The sequence below is a fragment of the Pleurodeles waltl genome, chromosome 10 (genome assembly GCF_031143425.1).
Source record: "Pleurodeles waltl isolate 20211129_DDA chromosome 10, aPleWal1.hap1.20221129, whole genome shotgun sequence".
NCBI lineage: Eukaryota > Metazoa > Chordata > Amphibia > Caudata > Salamandridae > Pleurodeles > Pleurodeles waltl.
Genome location: NC_090449.1, coordinates 178,121,928 through 178,142,885, shown reverse-complemented (window position 1 = coordinate 178,142,885; position 20,958 = coordinate 178,121,928). Strand labels below are relative to the sequence as shown.

At 44.7% G+C, this 20,958-nt stretch overlaps 1 protein-coding gene across 3 annotated transcripts in view; it reads right to left on the bottom strand.

The window, feature by feature from the left end:
• The window catches only part of TECPR1 (tectonin beta-propeller repeat containing 1), a 428,339-nt gene extending 407,622 nt beyond the window's left edge, over window positions 1-20,717 (bottom strand). Inside the window, exon 1 of one of the 3 annotated variants that reach the window (XM_069210138.1) lies at window positions 20,655-20,717. The gene's annotated coding sequence lies outside the window, so the exon portion shown is untranslated. Of the gene's footprint in view, window positions 1-8,688; window positions 8,800-20,654 lie in introns of those variants that run through there. The other 2 variants (XM_069210137.1, XM_069210139.1) reach the window with 2 other exon arrangements.
• Between the last annotated feature and the right edge of the window lie 241 nt (window positions 20,718-20,958).

Genomic DNA, 20,958 nt, shown 5'->3' with positions numbered 1-20,958 from the left:
GGTAGAGGGAGCAAGGCTAGAAGAGATGATAGGGTGATAGAGGGTGAGGCAGAAAACAGATAGTGAGGTAATTTAAAGGTTAGGTAGCAGGCAAGAATAGGAGAGGCGAGGTGGAAAGAGATGAGATAGTGACAAGAGACTTATGAGAGATGAGGTACAGAGCAGTAAGACAGATGGAATGGTGGCAGAGGTAGGGTTCAGTGAAACAGAGAGAGATGTGTAGTAAGCTAAAGACAAGATGAGAATGAGACGTGAAGCAGATGGAAGAGAGACCCAGGGAAATGAGATGGGAACACGGTGAGGTGAGATATAGATATGCTCGGTACAGAAAAGGCTAAGAGATAGCTATAGAGAACTGAAGTATACGAAGATGGGGATGTCGAGAAAGTTGAGCTAAAATGAGGAAGTAGAGGTGGGCGCAAAGAACGGTAGAAAGGGACGAGGTTGTGAGAGAGAGGTGGGCAGACAGCTGACTTCGACATTGGTGTGATATAGAGAGCGAAGAAAGAAAAGGAGAGAGCAGTAGGTACATAAAGATCTAGAGATAAGGATAGAGGAGTGAATTAGAAGAGGTGAGGTGAAGTAAAGAGAGATACATAGAACAGAACAATTATTTATGAATTTACTCGCCACTAACTGCATGACAGTGCAAAGGTTAAGATTGGGCATGCCAGGAAAGCACACTATGACCCTTGTTACGGGTCGCCAGACGGTGTATTCAATAATTATCACATATTTTAAAATCCAATACACAGAGACAGTAATTTAACGCGTCAGACAGTCATCTCCTATTCTAATCTCGGCCCTGCAAAATGGGGCAAAAAATGAGGAAGTTGCTGCTTAGTGCATCAAAATCCAGATGCCGTAGTTTTTTTCAGACACGTGGAATGCCAAAAATTGAACTCTGGGAGTCGAACACACCGACAAGCTTATAATGGTGACCCCTACGCATACAGCGGATGGCGCAAGGGTCACAATTTACAGTCTTATTCATTATGTGAGTCTTTGCTTCGGTGACGTTCACGTCAACTTAAAACAAAATCTGTTTTAGGCACACCTCTGGTGGAATTTCACAGTGTTACAATCACTTTACCAAAGGTCTCCTTGGAAGGTGAGTACCACAGGCACACAGACCTGCTCTCTTGTCACACCTAAAAGAAATAGAGCCATGATTCATAACAACATAGTTGGATTGTTATTCAAATTAGGGGACAGAGTCAAATGCACTACAAAGTTGATGTTTCCGCCTCCAACCATGGCCCTAATTACAAGTGGCACAGGCGTGTTCACCTGAATAGTACCCAAAGCAGTACATTCCATTCCTGCATGGTTGGGTGCATATGTCTAAAGCAAATCACAGTATCATGCTGTGAGCATCTGGTTGTACTGTATGATATGGCTGTCAAGCCTTTTCGTGCAGTACACACACAACTACTATCTTGGATCCGGTCATATATGTTTATTTAACCTTATGCTCAACCCTCGGTACTTGTAGCTGTGAGCAGTAAGGCTTAGGAAAGGAACAATGTGTAAAGCATTGAACAGTTCAAAACAAAGAAATAAGAATGTCACACAACATGAAAGAAACAAGACATTAATTTAGAAACCTAGATTATATTTATATGAATTTTTAGAGACCTTAAGCAACAAAATCCACCAGAGGGTTCCAGAGATACAGATTTTCGAAGCAATACATAACTTTTATATCAACTGCAAACAATCAATGGCCAAAAAAAAGTTTGAAAACTTTTGGAAAGTTTCTAAAAGTTAGTTTAGCAACTCTGGCTTGAGTAGGGCAACCATGTTCAACAGGAGGTCTAGGGGGCCAGAAAGGATATTTTGGACAGTTACTTAGCCATCAGAGTATTCTTAAGGCAAGATTCAAACTTTTCAGGATGGCCGCCTGAGACATCAATGGAGTCGTCCTGATGCTGAAGGATGCATGCCAAAAGATATTCTAAGAATGCTCCAGTAGTGGTACGGTTGTTGGGGGTGCCTTTGAGGTTGATCCGCGGTCCACAGATGAAGTGGGGCAAACTTGGCCACAGGGGCCGGGGTCCCTCGAGTTCTCTAAGTTGCAGTAGCAGGCAAGCCAATGCTAGGCTACTGGTCAGTCTGCACTGTCTCCATGCTGTCTACAGGAACTAAGGACATCCTGCTCAGGGGTGTTGGGCTGGGAGGCCCATCAAAGGTGGCTTCCTCTTTGAGACTTGCCTCTAGGCTAACACCCGAGTGGCCAGCTTGGCAGAGGAGGTGACACCTCACAGCTGCGGCACTGCCTTTGTTCCAGAGCATAGGAGTCGTTCACATATCTCTCCAGGTGATCAGAAAGCTGTGTGCATGTGTTAGAAATTGGGTCTCTGGATGGCAGAGGTATGCACTCCATCCAAGTAGGGACCACAACCCTAGACAGGGAAGTCAGTTACACTACCTAAACTAACCTGTGTTTGACATCTGATAGCTTAGCATAGAGCAGTCAGGCTTAACTTAGGAGGCAATATGTAAAGTATTTGTGCAATACACACATTTTAACACAATGAAAACACCACAAAATGCCTTTGCACGCATTTAGAAAAATAGAGAATATTAATCTGAGTAAAACAAGACCAAAACAACATAAATCCAATCAGTAGAAGCCGAGATATTGATCTTTAAAGATTAAATTAAAAAAAGTGCTTAGACTTCACTAGTGGGCAAAAGGTTACTTGAGGTCGCGAGGGACCGGTGCAAATCCAATATTACAGCCAACTGCGAGAGAGTGTAGGCCTGCTACAGAACCCACGCAGCGTTAGATGAAAAAGTAACTTGTATGGAGCAAAGTGCCGACACAAAGGGCACAATTCGTCGCTATTTTCCAAGCAGTCAGGTCACTGCATCGTCATCTGGCGCTGTAGAGATGAATGAACTGCATAAAGGTCAAGCCACACAAAGCGTTGTCATCGGGTCGTGCAGGCTCTGAATCTGCTGTTATCGAGCAGCCTCTGTGTTTATATTGAAAGGGCGATGCGTCGGTTCTGGCGCAGTGGTGATAATGCATCAGTTTTTGCAGAATTCAGCTGCAGAACCCACTTTTGACACCCAGGACTGGAGGATGTACCTCAGGCAAGGGTAGGACTCACAGATGGCAGAGTCCAGCATCACCAGGAGAGTTGCAGGCAGTCCTTGATGTCCCTGAGACTGCAGGAGAACAGAGTTCAAGCCAGCAAGTCCTTGGAGTCACTCTGGGTTCAGCAAGATGGGTCCAGTCTGTGTCCTCAGCAGGGCAGAGATCAGCAGGCAACAGGGCAGCTCAGCAAAGCAAAGAAGCAGTTTCTTGGAACAGTTAGTCCAGGCGAAGTGGCAATCCTTTCAGAATAGTAGTCTTCATTCCAGAAGAGTTCTTATCAGGTCCAGTAGTGATCTGATTTGCTAGGGTAAGCGCCCCAGTACTTATACCAAAAAATGCATTTGAATTGAGGTTGACTTCAAAGCAGCTCCTTAAAGTGCACAGGTCCCCCTTTCATCCCAGCCCCGGCTCCAAATGTAACTGATATATGGGATAATCAGCCCTTTGTGAGGGGACAGGCACTTCCCTATTGAAGTGTAAGTGTTAGCTCCCCTCCACCCTTCCTGCCGAGGAAGGGCCATCAGAATGCAGAGGTACTTATAGGGGTGCTCAGCCACACCTAGCCTTACTGTGTGTGGCTGTCTGGAGAGAATGCACAAAGTGTATCTGACATCCAGCCCAGACATATATTGGAGACACGTTGTAAGGCACATAGAGCAGAGAAATGGCAACTTTCCAAAAGTGGCATTCCTAAAATAGTAATGTTAAATCCGACTTTACCACTAAAAAGGATTTATCATTACTATTCCAAAGATATAAAACATGATGCAACTACTCCTTTCTAATCAGTTATTACAGCTTAAAGTATATTAAGTATTTCCCAATACTGGCCTATGAGAGGATTAGGCCTCATAGTAGTGAAAAATGACTTTAGGAGATTTTCACTGCCAGGACAGGTAAAACTTACATATACATGTCCTGCCTTTTACTTACATAGCACACTGCCATATGGGCTACCTGGGGCCTGCCTTAGGGGTGTCATATGCAATAACAGGGGAGCTTACCGCTTGGCAAGAGGTTTTAAATGGCAAGTCGAAGTGGCTGTAAAACTGAACACACAGGTACTACAATAGCAGGCCGGAGACAGGTTTGAAAGGCTACTGGTGTGGGTGGCAAAATCAGTGCTGTAGGCTCACTAGTAGCATTTAATTTACAGGCCCTGGCTATATGGTATATTACTTTACAAGGGACTTGTAGGTAAATTAAATATGCCAATTGTGGATTTACCAATGTTACCATGTTTTAGGAAAGAAGCACATGCACCTTAGCACTAGTAAGCAGAAATAAAGTGCTCAAAGTTCTAAGGCCAAAATAAAGATATAGCTAAAACAGGAGGTGAAAGGCAAAAGGTCTGGGGTAAGACCACCCCAGGTCTAACAGTGTGCCTTTGTGAGGCTACTGGACGAGCAGAGAACAAAGTGGCAACTTTTTAAAAATTGCCTACCTTTAATAGTGACATTAATTTTGAGTTGGCCGTCAAGTCACATTTAATGCCATGATTATTTTAATACCGGACCTGGCCCAGTTTGGTTGTCCTAGTCAAAAGTTAACCGGGTTGGGATGATACCGGGCAACCCCGCGTTACCCAATAGCCCACAGCAAAACAACATGTTGGAAGTATTGCTGTTAAGACATATATTTAAACCATATGTCTTACTTACCAAAATTCAGCTTCCTGCCACAGGACTCTATTAACCTTCCTTAGGGAAGACCTAGATACAATGTTAAGGGATTAAGGTGGTTTTGCCTTTTGTTTCAATAGCAAAATCGAACTGGCAGTGAAACACTGCCCTTTCAGTCTGCAGGGGAAGGCTGGGAGCCTTTTTGTATCTTGTAGCATGACGGGTGAGACAAATAGGAATAGGAAGATTAGAGTTGTGGAGTGCAGTGTTTACTGTGTGAAAGTAGCTGTATATGTTTAAATATGTTCTATAAACCCACTGTGAGCACAGATGTTAGTGTACAGCTCAACCATTCTGATAAATTCCCTAACTTACTCCTAGTAGATTACTCGTCTCCCTGAGCACTGTAGAACCATGTTGGTGTCAGAGGAGTAAAGTAGGCTCAACTCACACACCAAAGACCTCATATCTGGATATCAAACCTAAGCTTCCTATCCTATAAAGTTGGTTTTCCGCACTGGTCCATGAGGAATTGCCGACATTCCTCATCCTGCATGCACAGCACCAGGGTAAACTATATTTGCATGCAGACAGCAATCCCCAGGGACGTCACGCAGAGGTTAATTCTACAACATGCCAAGGGGGCCACCTCCCCCTCGGTCCAAGTGATTTCACAATCTCCATTACACAGGAACACCAAGTAATAAGACAAGACCAGGTAACGGACCAGCAAAAAGAGAAAATAAGCTGGATCAAATTATTCTCTCGACCCTGACGCACCCCTGCACTCCCAGATAGGTGTGGGGATCCAGGACCACTTGTAAATATCTCACATTCTGGACTACGTTCCAAACTGGCACTGGTGAACACAAAAATAATATCCTGGAACATAGCTGGGTCAACCAAAATCACTTAAATGACGAGCCAAATCACCTATCCTTCGAAGTACAAAAGATCGAAGGTCACCTTAGGCACTGCATAACCGATGGGGACCCCGGCCCAAATGCCCCCCCATGGGGGTCCTAAAACATGATCTGGAATTTTGGTCCAACCAATTTGCTAATCTGTTCACCTCTTGCCTCACAGAAAATTAAATCCCTGACTCCTGGAAAGAGGTGATTCTCCACCCAATTTACAAGAAAGGCTCCTATGGGAACCCTGACAGCTATGCCCTCCTCCACACTGATGCAAAAATATTTGTGGAGTCTCTGCTAGTGGAAATAAAATACTGTGCTTCTAGACAGAACCTGTCCCAAACAGGTTCAATGCACCACCGTCAACTTGGTAACACTAGCAATACTGGCGGAAAAGTACATAAAAAAGAAAACAGCCTTGTACACTTGCTTTGTGGACCTCTCCAAAGCTTTTGACTCTGTGGAACAGCACAGGTTATGAAAAAAAAATCAGCAGATCTCAATATTTCACAAAACTTGCTAAAGGGAATACAACTCATATATTGTAACAACTGGGCTAGGGTAAAAGTTGGTTGCAATGGAAGAGTCTCGGCAAAAATTCCAATAGAAAGAGGAGTAAAGCAAAGCTGCGTCCTAGACCAATGCTTTTCAATCTATATCATGCAGACCTGTGTGCACAATTGAACTCTGCTGATTACCATCCCCTCAAATTAGGTTCCCAACTTCTAACTGCACTTCTCCACGCAGACAACATTGTCCTCCTGAACCTACCAGGCATGGGACTGCAAAAACTGTTAAACAGCCTGGATCAGTATTGCACATCCAACATGTTGCTGGTTAACCCAGAGAAAACCAAGGTAGTCATTTTCAGCAAGCGCATAGTCAAGAAAAATCAGTGGCTATGTGGAAACCAGCTTGTGGACGACACAAGTAATAGTTACAAATATTTGGGAGTCTGGTTACAGGAAAGGTGGTCTCACCGATTGCATTTAAACACCCTGAAAGCAAGAGTGGCAGCACAATTAGCAGCCTTTCAAAAACTATTGTCGAATCCGCAAAGTCCTACCTGTAAGCCGCTCCTCACTGTGATCAGAGCAAAGTTCCTGCCTTCCCTGACATACGGCATAGAAAGGTATCCTGGCAAGTTTAATGACTTCCTGAACATCGCTCAGAGTAAAGTTTGGCAATTTCTCTTCCGCATCCCACACAGTTCCTTACCAGCGCAAATCAGACTAGAATTCGGGCTACAAGACCAAGCCCTGGCACAGAACAGAGCCATCCTTAAATATGCCTCCCTATTAAGAAAAGCACCACCAAACACACTAAAAGCACTAATAAGGGAGGGATCAGGCCTCAACTTGCAGGTCGACTCAAATTCTTGGTCTGACAAAATCACCTAAGCAATCAAACAACTTCAGGTAGAAGAGCTGTAGCAAAAGTCCTTACCGCATAATACCTTTAGGAAGCTAATAAATAAGCAAATCAAACAACTATTGTGGAGCAAGGACAAAGACAAATTCAGGTCACGTTCCCACTCATGGATGACTATAAACACGTATAAGGTACCATCAGCACAGGCATACATGGGAGAAATAATAAACCAGGAAGGAAGATATTCAGCCTGTGACTAAACAATCATCCTTTAATTACTCTCTCATTCCGCCCAGACGCAGAACTTTAGGTAGACACCCTACTACTAGGTGAGGGCCCGTTGTTTTTACTCACTATAATCTAGAAATCCCGCAAGGTGTCTGGCCTACAAATTGTATCATTTATGTATATTTCTGACTGCAATGATTTTATCAATTATGTAACAAAGGTATATCTACCGTAAAAAGCATAGATGGGGATAATCTAAGTAGTTCACTTATTAACAGTGTGATTTTGCAAATATTTTGCATTAATACAACATGTACATCAAATCTGAGTAGTGGATAAACCATTAGGAATTCACTGATATTACTTAAATGCATTCAGGAGTCTCCAATTTGTCTTTACGTTCTTCCTAGTGGCCATAGGGGGTAGGCTATGAACTCTTTGCGCTTTGACGATCATGATAGAAATATAAATTCAAGCTTTTTATGATGATTGTGAGAGTACAGGTTGTCAGGAATCTGAATATATTGAGAATTAGGCACTTTAGCATTAACAACTTCTGAACCGAGCTTCGACTTTACGGTGACAATTTTATTATAGGAACAAATGTTTGCACTTCACACCATGTTATAGCTCTGACAATAAATGTTTTTTTATTTTTTCTGATATTTGAACAATATTTTAGAAATTGTATTTTTTAAATTTCAATGCGGCCGCAACTGTTCTGTTCATATATATTGTAATGATTTTTATTAAACAAACAATAAAACTATTGTATTGTATTGTATTGAGGAATGGCCGCATGTTCCATTTTCAGTATATCCACAAGGGGTCGATAAACTTACACACAATAGATCAAAATGGAAAGTAATTGTAATTGTATTTACATAGCGCTTAAAAGTATCTCGGTAAGTGCTTGTCCTAAAAATCTATCATACCCATGACCAGCAAAGCCCAACGCGGCCCATGGTTTTCTCTTCTGCGGTGGTGTAGGTAAAAGACCAAAAATGTATTACTGTAAAATATAAAGAAACATGTACATCTATTGCACATTTTCGCGTGCTAATAAATACGTTTGAATTAAAATCAGTCACACGGCGACCAAAAGTGGCAAGGACTCTTCTAACTTAAAGAAACAAAAAATGTGTTTTAACGCTAACCTCAATTGAAATTACAGCCTCTGTTCTTTATGCGCAGCGTTTGAATTTTTTAGGGTGCTGCAAGGACTAGAGCATGCCATAAGCGCTTGTCAGACGCACAGTAATGCATTCAAGTGCAGTTTGCAAATGAAAATATTTTTTGCTGGACTGAAATCATTCTCCCCGTCAATGCAAATGAGAGTGTTGGACTTCAGTTATCCTCCTCAATGTTACAGAACACTGACACTGCACTCGGGGAACTCTTAATGGTCAATACACAACTTAAGGTGCCCAGTCTTTCTGCTACTTACACGGACAGTTCGCGAGCTCAGCTTTACGCCCGGTGTTCGTTATTCATTTTGTTATGACATTTGTCGGTAATGTTGCTATTTCCGGGTTGCACGTCAGCCAATCCGAGGGCTAAACATATTCTGGTAACCTGATGGGAATGTGTAAGGTGGCCTTGCACTGGGGACACCTCAACCAATCCGCAGAGCGCACAATACCGAAGCGCTCATTGGTTGTGGAGTACCACGCGGCATTGTGGTGTTGGAGTCATTTCTCAAGTCGCTCTTTACACCCTGGTGCTCTCTGAGTTCGTACTGTATGGAGTCACCTGGGTTTTTTGGAAAGGGGTGTCTGCGGGTAACGGATGGGTCGCTCCACGGTGAACAGGGGCCCACTGTTTGGGGCGAGCCTGTCAGTGTCAGGCACTCTTGACTACTGCAGGAGTAAGGCAGACAAACACAGCCAGTCTGTAGATGTTTTTGCGACTAAACTTCTCATCCCCAAACAAACTGGTTACAGGGTGAAAATGCGAAAGCCAAGATGTTTACGTAATGCGTCACATACAGATTGTGTTTTAGTGTAGGAGAGTTGGCTTAGATTTGCCTGAGGTGGATTAAAAAAAGGTGGTCTGTTTCCAGAGGTGCTGTGGCGTAAGAATAGTAACTAAGAATAATCTATAAATGGCGTGATTTTTGTAACCATGAACCACTCCTTATATAGCTCTCCATCACGTTGCACCCTATCCATTTGTCTTCCACTTGCCCTTTGCACATTAGCTCTCCACTTCTGCTCTGCAACCTATTCACCGGTCCAGCCTATGCACTGTCCACTCTGCATATGCTCTCTTTGAGATGCACATCTTCACCCACTGCACATGCTCTGTAATCCCACCATGCACTTGCGTCCTCCACTGTCTACACCCAAGTTATACATTCACTAGCAATATCTGTTCCAAACAAACACTTCACCACATCTGCTATACATTCCTTCCATATGCTGTCTGTTCGGTCTGCTTCCAGTAGGGCAAGGTTAAGGGTTGGGCACTCACGCGCGCATTTCTTCGGTCGCGTGCGCAGTATAAATAATACACGGGACGCATTAGCTGTGCACTCGGCTGCCCGGCGTCAGAACTGCTTCCGTCCGCCAAAACCAGCCACTTTATTCCCCCGCCTCACGTCACGGGGTATAAACCATTTCAAACCCCATTAGCAGGGGAGATCAACATTTAACCTATCCTGACACGGGGCCTTGATCCAAAACACCCCTGTCAGTAAACACACTTGGGGGAGTCCCCCAAACATAACATTCCTCATCAACTATGAAATAACTGACAACTAGACAGAAAACCCTACAGTCTCTCACAAGGCTCAGTTCAACTGGTAACCACAATTACCCTTCCACTTCCCTTTGGCTCACCATGATCCATATCCATTAAAATGTCCCCTTTACTCACACACATAGTCCTTCAGCCTCTCTGGGGGTGATAGGCGGGATCGCAAATGGTATCTTCCCCTCCCTCTGCCTTGAATCACCTCCCGGCTGTCTTCCTCCACCTGCACCTCTGCAGGCTGATCCTCCTCGATCTGGGTCGGGGCCCTCATAGGTGCCACTTCTCTCTCTCTCTGATCATCCCGGGTAGGTGTGGGACTATTCTTCAGCCCACTCTCATTTAACACGTCTGAGCTCTCAAAATCGTCATCTTCTCTCTCTCTGCTCCTGTCTCTTACGTTCCTTTGACAAAACGGGTGCTCTCCGTGATAGGCCTTGAAACAGGAGATGTTCCTTGTCACCACCTCAGGTCCTCTTGTAACGGTGACGAGCGTTCCTTTTACTCGAGTGACAGTCCACAGGCCAGACTCAAAAGTCGTTCTGAACTTTCCAGCGGGACATCGATTCTTCATGAGTACTACCTCACCTATTCTCAGCTGTCGGGTACACGCTCTCCTCTTTCTTGACATTCGAGCATTTTGGACATGTCTTTGTTTCAGTCTCGCTTCCGCTTGTTTTTGTTTGCTTTTTAACTGTCCTGGGGTCTCTGCCATGGTTTCCACTTGGGGAATAGTGTCCCTTACTTGTCGGTGGATGCAAAGATGGCTCGGGGACACACCAGTTGTACTGTGAGGGGTTAGGCGATATTCTCTCAAAAACTCAAAATCGCACAGTCTACATTTCTCTCCCTCACTACTGCAATCCTCAGCACTTTGTTCAGGGTTCTCATAAACCTTTCGGCCTCTCCATTGGCTTGAGGCCATCGTGGAGTAATTTTCCGGTGTTGGATGCCCTGGGATGCCAGATATGCTGCAATATTGTGGCTCGAAAAAGGCGGACCATTGTCAGTTCGTAGTTCTTGTATTATCCCATGCGTGGCCATTATTTTCTCTATGCATGGTATCACTTTCTCCGTGACCGTGGATTCTAAAATTTCGACCTCTGGATATTTTAAGAAATCATCAATCACCACTAGCATATGCCTTCCATCCGGTAGACTTCCCAGGTCCGCACTTGCTCTTTGCCATGGCATTGCTGGAATGGATTCAGTGATGATAGGGGGTGGAGGATCCATCGGCCCCACCAGTTGACATGCGTGACATCTCTGTATGGTCCTCTCCACCCAGGTGTCTAGGTCTGGGAACCACACCTTGCTTCTCAGCCGGGCTTTTGTTTTTACCATGCCCTGGTGAGCTGTATGGGCCAAGTCTACTGTTCTTTGCCTCAGGCTGTCCGGGATAACCAGACAATTTCCTCTTAGCAGGCAGTTTTCAGGTGACACCGCCAGCTCGTGTCTGACTCGAAATAGTGCTTGTATACTGTGGTTGGCTTCCTCGGTTCTGAGATGCAGATTCTGCTTCAACACATGCCATCTACCATCCCTGACGCAGGACATTGCCAATTGCAATACCTCATCTGCTTGTGTTGCCTCTTGTATTTCTTTCAGGGACATGGGCAGTGGTCGCGACCTCTCCACTACCAGCCTCACATACTCCTCCGTGCTCTCAATCTCCTCTTTTTCAAATACAGTAATCGGTCTTGCATGTCGAGACAGATAGTCTGCTGGGTTTTGTGCCCCAGGGCGGTACACCACAGAGAATTGATATCCTTGTAATTGTAGAATCCATTTTTCAATTCTTGGGGGGGGGCTGTGATGCTGTTCTGTTAAATAATGGTATCAACGGTTTGTGATCGGTGTAGACAACAAATGGGTGACCATAGATGTACAGATGATAGTGTCGGCAGGCCCAGTTGACTGCTAGCGCCTCCTTCTCTATGTGTGAATATCTTTGTTCCGTTTCTGTCAATGCTCGACTAGCGTATGCCACAGGGGCCCAGTCGCCTTCTTTTTTCCTTTGGGACAATACCGCTCCTAGGCCTGTTGGGCTCGCATCCACTGATAGCTCTGTTTCTTTGGCTGGGTCGAAAAATACCAGGGTTGTCTCTTCCGATAGTGCTTTCTTGGTGTCCTGAAAAGCCTTTTCCTGCGTAGTGTTCTATTCCCACGGAGTGTGGGCCTTGGTTAACTCCCTTAGGGGCGCAGTGAGGGAAGTTAGATTGGGAATGAACCTCCCGCAATAAGTTACCATTCCCAGGAAACTTCGCACACCAGTGACTGAGGTGGGTGGGGGTGCTGACTTTATGTCCGCCACTTTCTCTGGGTCAGGTCTAACTCCTTCTTCTGAGAAATGGTATCCGAAGAATGCAATGTCTTTTCTCAGAAACTCACACTTCTCCCGATGTAATGTTAGTCCACTTGTGTGTAATCGTTGGAATACTGCTCGTAGCCTGTTTATGTGGGCTTCGATTGTGGGCGCATGTACTAAGATATCATCACTCACATTAATGACTCCCTCCAGGCCAGCCAGGATTCCTCTTATGGTGTCTTGGAAAACTTCGGCTGCGCTGGCAATCACGAAGCTCAGGCGTCGGTATCGTCTTAGTCATACGTGGGTGGAAAATGTGGTGATGGCTCGAGACTCTGGAGCCAACATTATTTGGTGATATCCAGCTCTTAGATCCATTTTTGAGAACCACTTGGACCCACTGACCTCGGTCACTATGTCATCGACTGTCGGGGTGAGGTGACGCTCCCTCCTGATGGCTACGTTTGGGAGGCGAATATCTACGCATATGCGTACCTCCCCTGGTTGCTTGGGTTTTCGGGTGACCACAATGGGTGACACCCATGGGGTTGGTCCGTCTATCTTCTCAATTATGCCGGCTTCTTCCAGTTTCCTCAGTTCAGCCTCCACTTGTGGACGAAGATGGAACGCAATTCGTCGATGTTTTAATGCAACTGGCTCTATGGACTTGTCAATGTGTAATTTTACTTGACGGTCTTTCAGACAGCCAATTCCTCGAAATATGTCTGCATACTCTTCCTGTAGGCTTTCTAGCTCCCCCACATAAATGCTGAACGCGAATGTTACCAGTTTCAACTCTTCGGCAGTCCGACAACTGAGCAGCATCCCTGTTCCTATCTTGGTGACATACACCTTGGATCGTACGGTTACTTCATCGTGATTGATGTCCGTCACGAAAACTCCCGCCATTGGGAGTGGTCTTTTCGACCCAAATGCAAATACCTGTACGGTGGTGCGCCGTAGAGAAGGGTGATGCAGCATTTGGTCAAAGTCCGATTGTGCCAGTATGATAATGGAAGCTCCCGTATCAATCAGGGCCGTTACTTGGTGCCCCGCCACTTTGACCTGGCAATTTGGAATTTTCTTCCGGCTTTGACACCCTGGTTCCGTTGCATGGATTATGTATACGGTTCCTTCTGGCTCATCATCATCATCCATGTCAGGGATTAGATCTGGTGGTTGTATCGCTTTAGCTCCTTGACCCATCCTTGGTCTCTCTCCTCTTGGTCTACTGTTTGACCGGCAAACTTTTGCGAAGTGATTAAGTTTCTGGCAGTTTGTGCATTGTTTTCCCAGTGCCGGGCATTTCCCTTGGTGTGGAAATGTTCCTCCGCACATGTCGCATGAGCGGTGTGCACCTGTTGGTCTTGCTTTATCCTTTTTCCTTGTCATACTGCCTGAAGCTATGGCATTTATCGGTTCTGTTTTTACAGTTTGTGTGAGCGCCGATTCCATGTGGGCGGCTCTTACCCTGGACAACTCTTTTGACCTGCCCATCGTCAGCATGTTGGCCATCGTCATGCCGGGGACCTGAAGGATGTGCTCTCTTAATTTTGTTGAATGGCATCCTTGGATAAATTGTGCTCTTATCTCATCATCTGGGTCAGGCAATGTGCATGTGCTTGCCAGTTCCTTTAACCTAGCATAATACGTGTCTACTGATTCATCTGAACTTTGTCTGGCTTGTCGTAGGAGGAATCGTTCGTAGTCGGGATTTGCCATGGGTTTAAAGTATGCAGTTATCGCCCTTTTTAGCATTCGGTATGTAAAAGGGGGCCCTTCTTCAGCCACTGTTTTGCTGATCCTGTGCAACATCGCTCCTCCCATGTGTAGTAGCATCGGTCTTTGTCTGTCCGGGTCTAGTGCGACGGCTGCAAAATAATTTTCTAGACGTTCCACCCATGACTTCCATTTTGCGGCCTGTGCTGATGGGGGTCCTTCCATAATAAAAGGCTCAATGACCGGGAACGTGGCCATTTTTTTTTTTCGTTGGCCTCTGTCTAATTTTCCAATATTTTATTACTGTCCCTCTTTGTTTCTCCTGTGTGTTTTTACTTTATTTTTTTTAAGAAAACCCAGTTTCTGTGTCCCTTCGTGTATTTGCCTCACTCTCCCCCTCACCTCCTTTTCGTGTTCGTCTGTTAACTGGTCTCCTGGGGTCGTTCTGGAGCACCGTAAAACGTTCTCCTCGGAGCGCACGTCCTTTCAGGGATCACTCCGGTATGCTCTGAATGGAAAACATTTTCCTTCGCGTCTCCTTGCTTCGGGCGGTGTCTCTTTTTTTTTTTTCTCTGTGCTTGCCGAAATCCACAATTACCGTGTTAATAACCGCCGCTCTTGCCCCCACGTGGGTTCGCCTCCGGCCTCGTCGCCAACTTGTTCGGTCTGCTTCCAGTAGGGCAAGGTTAAGGGTTGGGCACTCACGCGCGCATTTCTTCGGTCGCGTGCGCGGTATAAATAATACACGGGACGCATTAGCTGTGCACTCGGCTGCCCGGCGTCAGAACTGCTTCCGTCCGCCAAAACCAGCCACTTTATTCCCCCGCCTCACGTCACGGGGTATAAACCATTTCAAACCCCATTAGCAGGGGAGATCAACATTTAACCTATCCTGACACGGGGCCTTGATCCAAAACACCCCTGTCAGTAAACACACTTGGGGGAGTCCCCCAAACATAACACTGTCCAGCTTCACTATCACTCCTCATCTTGTCGATCCTCTTGATCCAGAAAATTTGTTCATATTGCAAAATAAACATATTTAACCAGAAAGTGTAAACATATATGCAAATTAGAACATTTATTTAAACGCAATTTGTAGTAGGCAATCATATCTAGACATTATAAGCATATGTAAGATCTAATAATGTGGCTTAACTGATGATGCCATATTAACTTTAAAATAACATGTTATTGAAAGGCCTGCTTTCCACGTTGAGCTGTTGTTTTACACAATATGTTTTTCTCTTTTGCTGCAGAAGCGGTGACTTTCTAGAAGCCTTCTATTAGTGAATCAGCATTTGTTTTGTATTAGACAACTGATGGTGATATTCTCATCGCGAGGAGGTAACAGGAAGGAGCTGTTTGAACCAAAAAATGTGGACAAAGTATCTTTGCAAGGACTTGTGTCTATAGCTCATTGTGCAGACGTGAGAAATTGGGGTGTTTACCTATTCCCAAGAGTTTAAGTAAATCCTATTGGGTGTTGTGAATGGAGAAAGAGAAACAACTTACCATCTAGAATTGTTTGTTTATTTTAGTGCATGTTCCTAGACTAGAGGGGGCTTCTCTCACTTGCATTTGCTGGAGACTCATCTCAGAGATTCTTTACATCACACTTAATCTTCATATGCGATTGCTTAACCATTTCCTGTTTAATCAGATGACTGATGATTTATAGCTGAGAATACTTTCAGCTTGACCTTTCTCAAAATTGATGTGCAAAAGCTTTATGCCTATACATTTATTCTCTCATCAGGACTCTAGTGGGATTCTGAACCGACAGATGTGCCTTTGAAGTGGGGGAGTCTTCAAAGAGTGGCTTAGAAGTGCACAAGGTCCCCTTTCAGTTCCATCCTGTCTGCCGGGGTCCCAGTAGGTGGTTTGGCAGTCCATTATGTGAGGGCAGGCCACTGTCCTTTCAAATGTGTCAGGCCCTCCACCCTCCCAGCCCAGGAAGACCTATTCAGTATGCAGATGTGTGCAGGTGTGACTGAGCATCCTGTGTTTGGGGTTCTCTGAGTGAAATGCACAAGGGAGCTGTCAAGTAACCTAGCCACGAGTGGATTGTAAGGCACAGAAGGATTTAGTGCAGAGAAATGCTCACTTTCTAAAAGTGGCATTTCTAAAATTATAATATTAAATCCAACTTCACCAGTCAGAAGGAGTTTGTATTACTATTCTGGGCATACTAAATATGACCTTACTCCTTTCAGGACAGAATCTACCACTCAGAGAATGTTAGTCTATGAAAGGAGCAGGCCTCACGGCAGTGTAAAACAAATTTAGGAGGTACACTACCAGGACATATAAACTACACAGGTATATGTCCTGCCTTTTACCTAAATAGCACCCTGCCCTATGGGTTACCTAGGGCCTACCTTAGGGGTGACGTATATGTCGAAAGACGGTGAGTTTAAGGCTTGGCAAGTACTTTTAAATGCCAAGTTGAAGTGGCAGTGAACCTGCACACACAGGCCTTGCAATGGCAGGCCTGAGGCAAGGTTAAGGGGCTATTTATGTGGGTGGTGCAATCAGTGCAGCAGGCCTACTAGTAGCATTTAATCTACAGGCCCTTGGCACATACTGGGGACTTACAAGTAGGCCAATTGGGTATGAACCAATGTCACCATGTTTTCAGGGAGAGAGCATATGCACATTAGCACTGGTTAGCAGTGGTAAAGTGCGCAGAGTCCTAAAACCAGAAAAAACACTGTCCAAAAAGTAGAGGGAGGTAGGCAAAAAGTTAGAGGTGACCACCCTAAGGCTGTCAGGTCTAACATTCAGGAATTATCTCTTTTGTATATTTTAAGCCTTACACATACAATTTTCACCCTACAGGCTGCCAAATTATTGAGTTCATTCACAGCAAAAATAAGAACCACTGACATCTATTTTTATTTTAGAAGATTGGTTAAGAACTTGCTATTCCCAACCTAATCATCATGGACACTCTGATGCACTAATTTCCATATAAACCCAATATGCCACAAGTATGAGGAAATACCTACCATCTCCCTGCGTAGTACTCAAATTGCATGTCCTTATTTAACCCATTTCGAAAGATGCATGTTTTTGATTAATTCTCTATCTCTGTTGGTGTCAAGTGTTCACTTCTCAATCCATAGTCCATTTTCCCCTTTCTTTAAACACTGGTAATCACTTCCCTGACCTCTAATAATGATTGAATCATTCTCTACCCTATCTATTCCATTTCACTGTTTTTTCATACAAACACATTGTTAGGAATAATGGCCATCTGTACTACTCTGAACCTGGGGGTTACCCACACTGTCATGTGACTCAGGAGGCATTTTAAAAAAATAGTTTTTTTGCACACTTGCTTACATTTAGAAGCCAAAAACGGAGAAAACTGAAATTGAAAGTAACAAATGTTCCACTATTCTCTGTTCCCAAACCTTTCCAAAAATAAATGAAATCACAGTTTTGTGGGTGGGCCTTCAGCTGCAAAAGAAAATGAAATGGGACAAATCAAGTTTTTAGTATGAAAATTGACCCATTTTAGGAAATGTGCACAGCACTGATATTTGGACCTGGGACTGGCCACCATCCAGTGAAACCTACAACTTCAGACATTTCTGAAAACTAGACACCCAGGAGAGTTCAGTGTGGCCAGACGTGTGGATTGTAGAAGATTTTATACTCTGACTGCCTTAATCTTTGGCAAAAATCACTAATGTTGAGAATCAGGAACTCGCTGCAGCTGGGTCCAGGTGCTGACTGGGGAGCCTTTTGTGTCCCTGAGCCTCAGATCAGGAGGCGGGCAGACTTGCCCTTGCAGTCACTCTGGGGTCCTGGGCACAAGATGGAGTTGCAGGTCCAGTTCCTCTTTCCCAGGCATGAGGCCAGCAGGCACCAGTTCCTTTAGAACAGCAGTACAGCTGAGTGTCAGTCCTTGTAGCAGCACAGTAGTCCTTCTTCCTGGCAGAGTAGCCACATATCCGGCCTTGCACTGAAGTGGTGGTGCCTGAGGTCCAGTATTAATTCCCAATTGTGCCCTTGAAGTGGGTAAGAATATTCTAGAGGTTTCCCTTTAAAGTCCCCAGGCATCCTGCCTTCATGGTTGTAGCTACAGACTAAATACAAGAAGTTGCAGCCCTCTGCGTGGAGGCAAGAAACAGCCTATTCAGGTGAAAGTAGGGCTGGGCCACGCTCTCCCCTCATATTCTGCCGGTGATGGCCCATCCAGGCACCCCTAAGTTCACAATTGTGTGTAGCTGTCTAGGAGAAATACACAAAGCTCACCAGTCAGCTGCACTCAGTCATGTGACTAGAGACGGGCACTAAATGGCTAAGGCAGGAAAATGCCAACTTTATAAAAGTTGCATTTTCAAAACTATAACTTAAAAGTCAATGTTAACATAAGCGAGTATTTTAAATTCCAATTCCAGAGAAACCAAACATAAAGCGGTTACCTGCTCCCATTTGGAAATTACACATATAAAATGCAATAAGTGAATTCTAATGTTAGTCTATGGGAGAGGTAGGCCTGTAGCAGTGAAAAAGAAATTCAAGAGATTTTCAATATCAGGACATGTAAATGTTAAAAGTACATGTCCTACATTTTAAATATACTGCACCCTGCCCTCTGTGCTGTCCAAGGCCTACCCTAGAGATGACTTGTAGGTATGGAAATGGAAGGCTTGGGCCTGGCAAAAGGTTTAAAACTGCACACATAGACTCTGCATTGGCAGGCCTGAGACATGTGTAAAGGGCTACTTAAGTGGGTTGCACAATGTGTGCTGCGGTCCCACTAGTATCATTTAATTTACAGGCCTTGGGCACATGTAGTGCCACTTTACTAAGGACTTATAAGTAAATTAAATAGGATTATTGGGTATGAGCCAATATCATGTTTTCAGGAGTGAGCACAAGTAGTTTAGCACTGGTTAGCAGTGGTAAAATACACAGTCCTAAGGCCAGCAAAAAATGAGATCAGAAACATTGGAGGAGGAAAGCAAAATGTTGTGGAGGAGACCACTCTAAGGCTGACAAATCTAACAGTTGGCATCCACAAATTTCCTTCCACTTACCATACTTTCAGTTATCCCAATAAAACTGTATCAACCGTAGGTGACATGGCCTAACAATATGGCCATAAAATGCAACATGGATACATTTAATTTTCGCCATCCGAACCAACGTATTTTGGGTATTTTCAGGATTTGGGCCTGTACTCAGCTGTCACCCCGGGTAATCTAATAAACCCAGACATTTCTGAAATTAGATACCCAGGTGAATCCAGACTGCTGTCACTTGTGTTGAGCCTACTTAATTTTCTCAACCAAAGGGTTCTGAAAACTTCCACCTTTGGATAAAATCATAAATTTTTCTCGAATTTCTGCGAGGGAAAGTTGAGGATTCTGTGAGGATCCTATCATCTACTATTTTCACACTTCTTTTGATAAAAATGGTACCACACTTTTTGGCTAACTGCCAACAAATGATTGGTTGCAAAACGTAATGTGCGACATCAAGTTTTGCCATGAAAACATGATACATTTTTTACATTGTGGATAACTGAGGGGTTAGTCACTCATGGAAATCTACTAAACTCTGACGCTTTTGAAAACCTAAAGCAAGGTGAGTCCGGGGTGGTGTGCCTTGCGTGGAATCCACTATGTTTACCTTCTGAGAATTCCCTGTAAAGGTTTGCTAAAATCACACATTTTGCTCACATTTCTATGAGGGAAACTTCTGGAATCTACAAAATTTCTACCATGTTAAGTTCTCACACCTCTCTTGATAAAAAGGTGCTTTGCTTGTATGGCTGGACCTACTGCCATCAACTCAATAGGCCTCAAAATGTAATTTAGACATCAAAAGCCACATTATGAGTTTGGCGGAGGGGATTACTCCATCACAAACGTGATGGATATCCTGTCCGCAATATTGCAAGTTCCATAGCATATAATGGAACTTGTAATACAGAGAACGGGATAACCGTCACATCTGTGATGGAGTATGTAGATGGGTCTCCACGACCGCGTCTTGCAGCTCCTCGGGCTGGCGCCTTTCGCGCGCCTCCCTCGAAGAACTCACGCGTTCCCATGGTAACATGGGAACGCCTCCAGACGCTTCGGTCCCGGATTTCTGGGTTTCCCCAACAAAAGAAAGGACGGACTGGAGAGAGAGAGAGGTGGAGTTTCCAACCGAGAGGAGGAAGACGGAGCCGAGAGAGATGCCGCGCGCCGAGAAGGAAGTGAACGGACCGGAGACGATTCCCGAGCCCTGCGGAGAAGATCCAAAAGGAAGCCAAGACTCGAAGGCCTGCACTTCCCGCCACGACCCTGGAGGGTCGTGGCTCACCAAGGTACGGTCCTTATTAGGACATCGACAGCCTAGTGTATATTTCAAAGCACAAGGGAGGGGGGACGGAGAAACGAGGGGAGGGACTGAGGTGGGCCAGGAAAAAGGAAGCACTGAGAACAGAACTAGAGAGTGAATTCTTGGACAGAGCACGAAGAGAGAGAGAGCCTGTCACGAGTACCCCAAAACCCCTCACCCACTCTACCGGGCCTATCTTTCTATCCCTCCACCTCTAAATCAAGAGTACCCTCCCTTCCTGCATGCTAAAACACTAAGACAGCACAAATACCCCACAACTGACTTACCTTTGTTGTACTCCTGTGTTCTTTTTCCGGTACCAACGGGGAAACCGCATGAGCTGACGCCCTCCAGACCTAAAAGAAGATAAAGAACAGAGACATTTAAAGATTAAAGACAAGGAAGAGTTAACAGGAATTATTGTCACCACAGTACCTTTACATTACCTTTAACTTCACCTTCCTAAATCATTAATAAAAATGTCACCATCAACATACGGCTCAGAGTCCTCTGTACCGCAGATAGCCTACCACAGTGGTGTCAGAAGTGGGATTTAAGACCAGAGGCGGTACAAAGAGGCGAACAAAATGG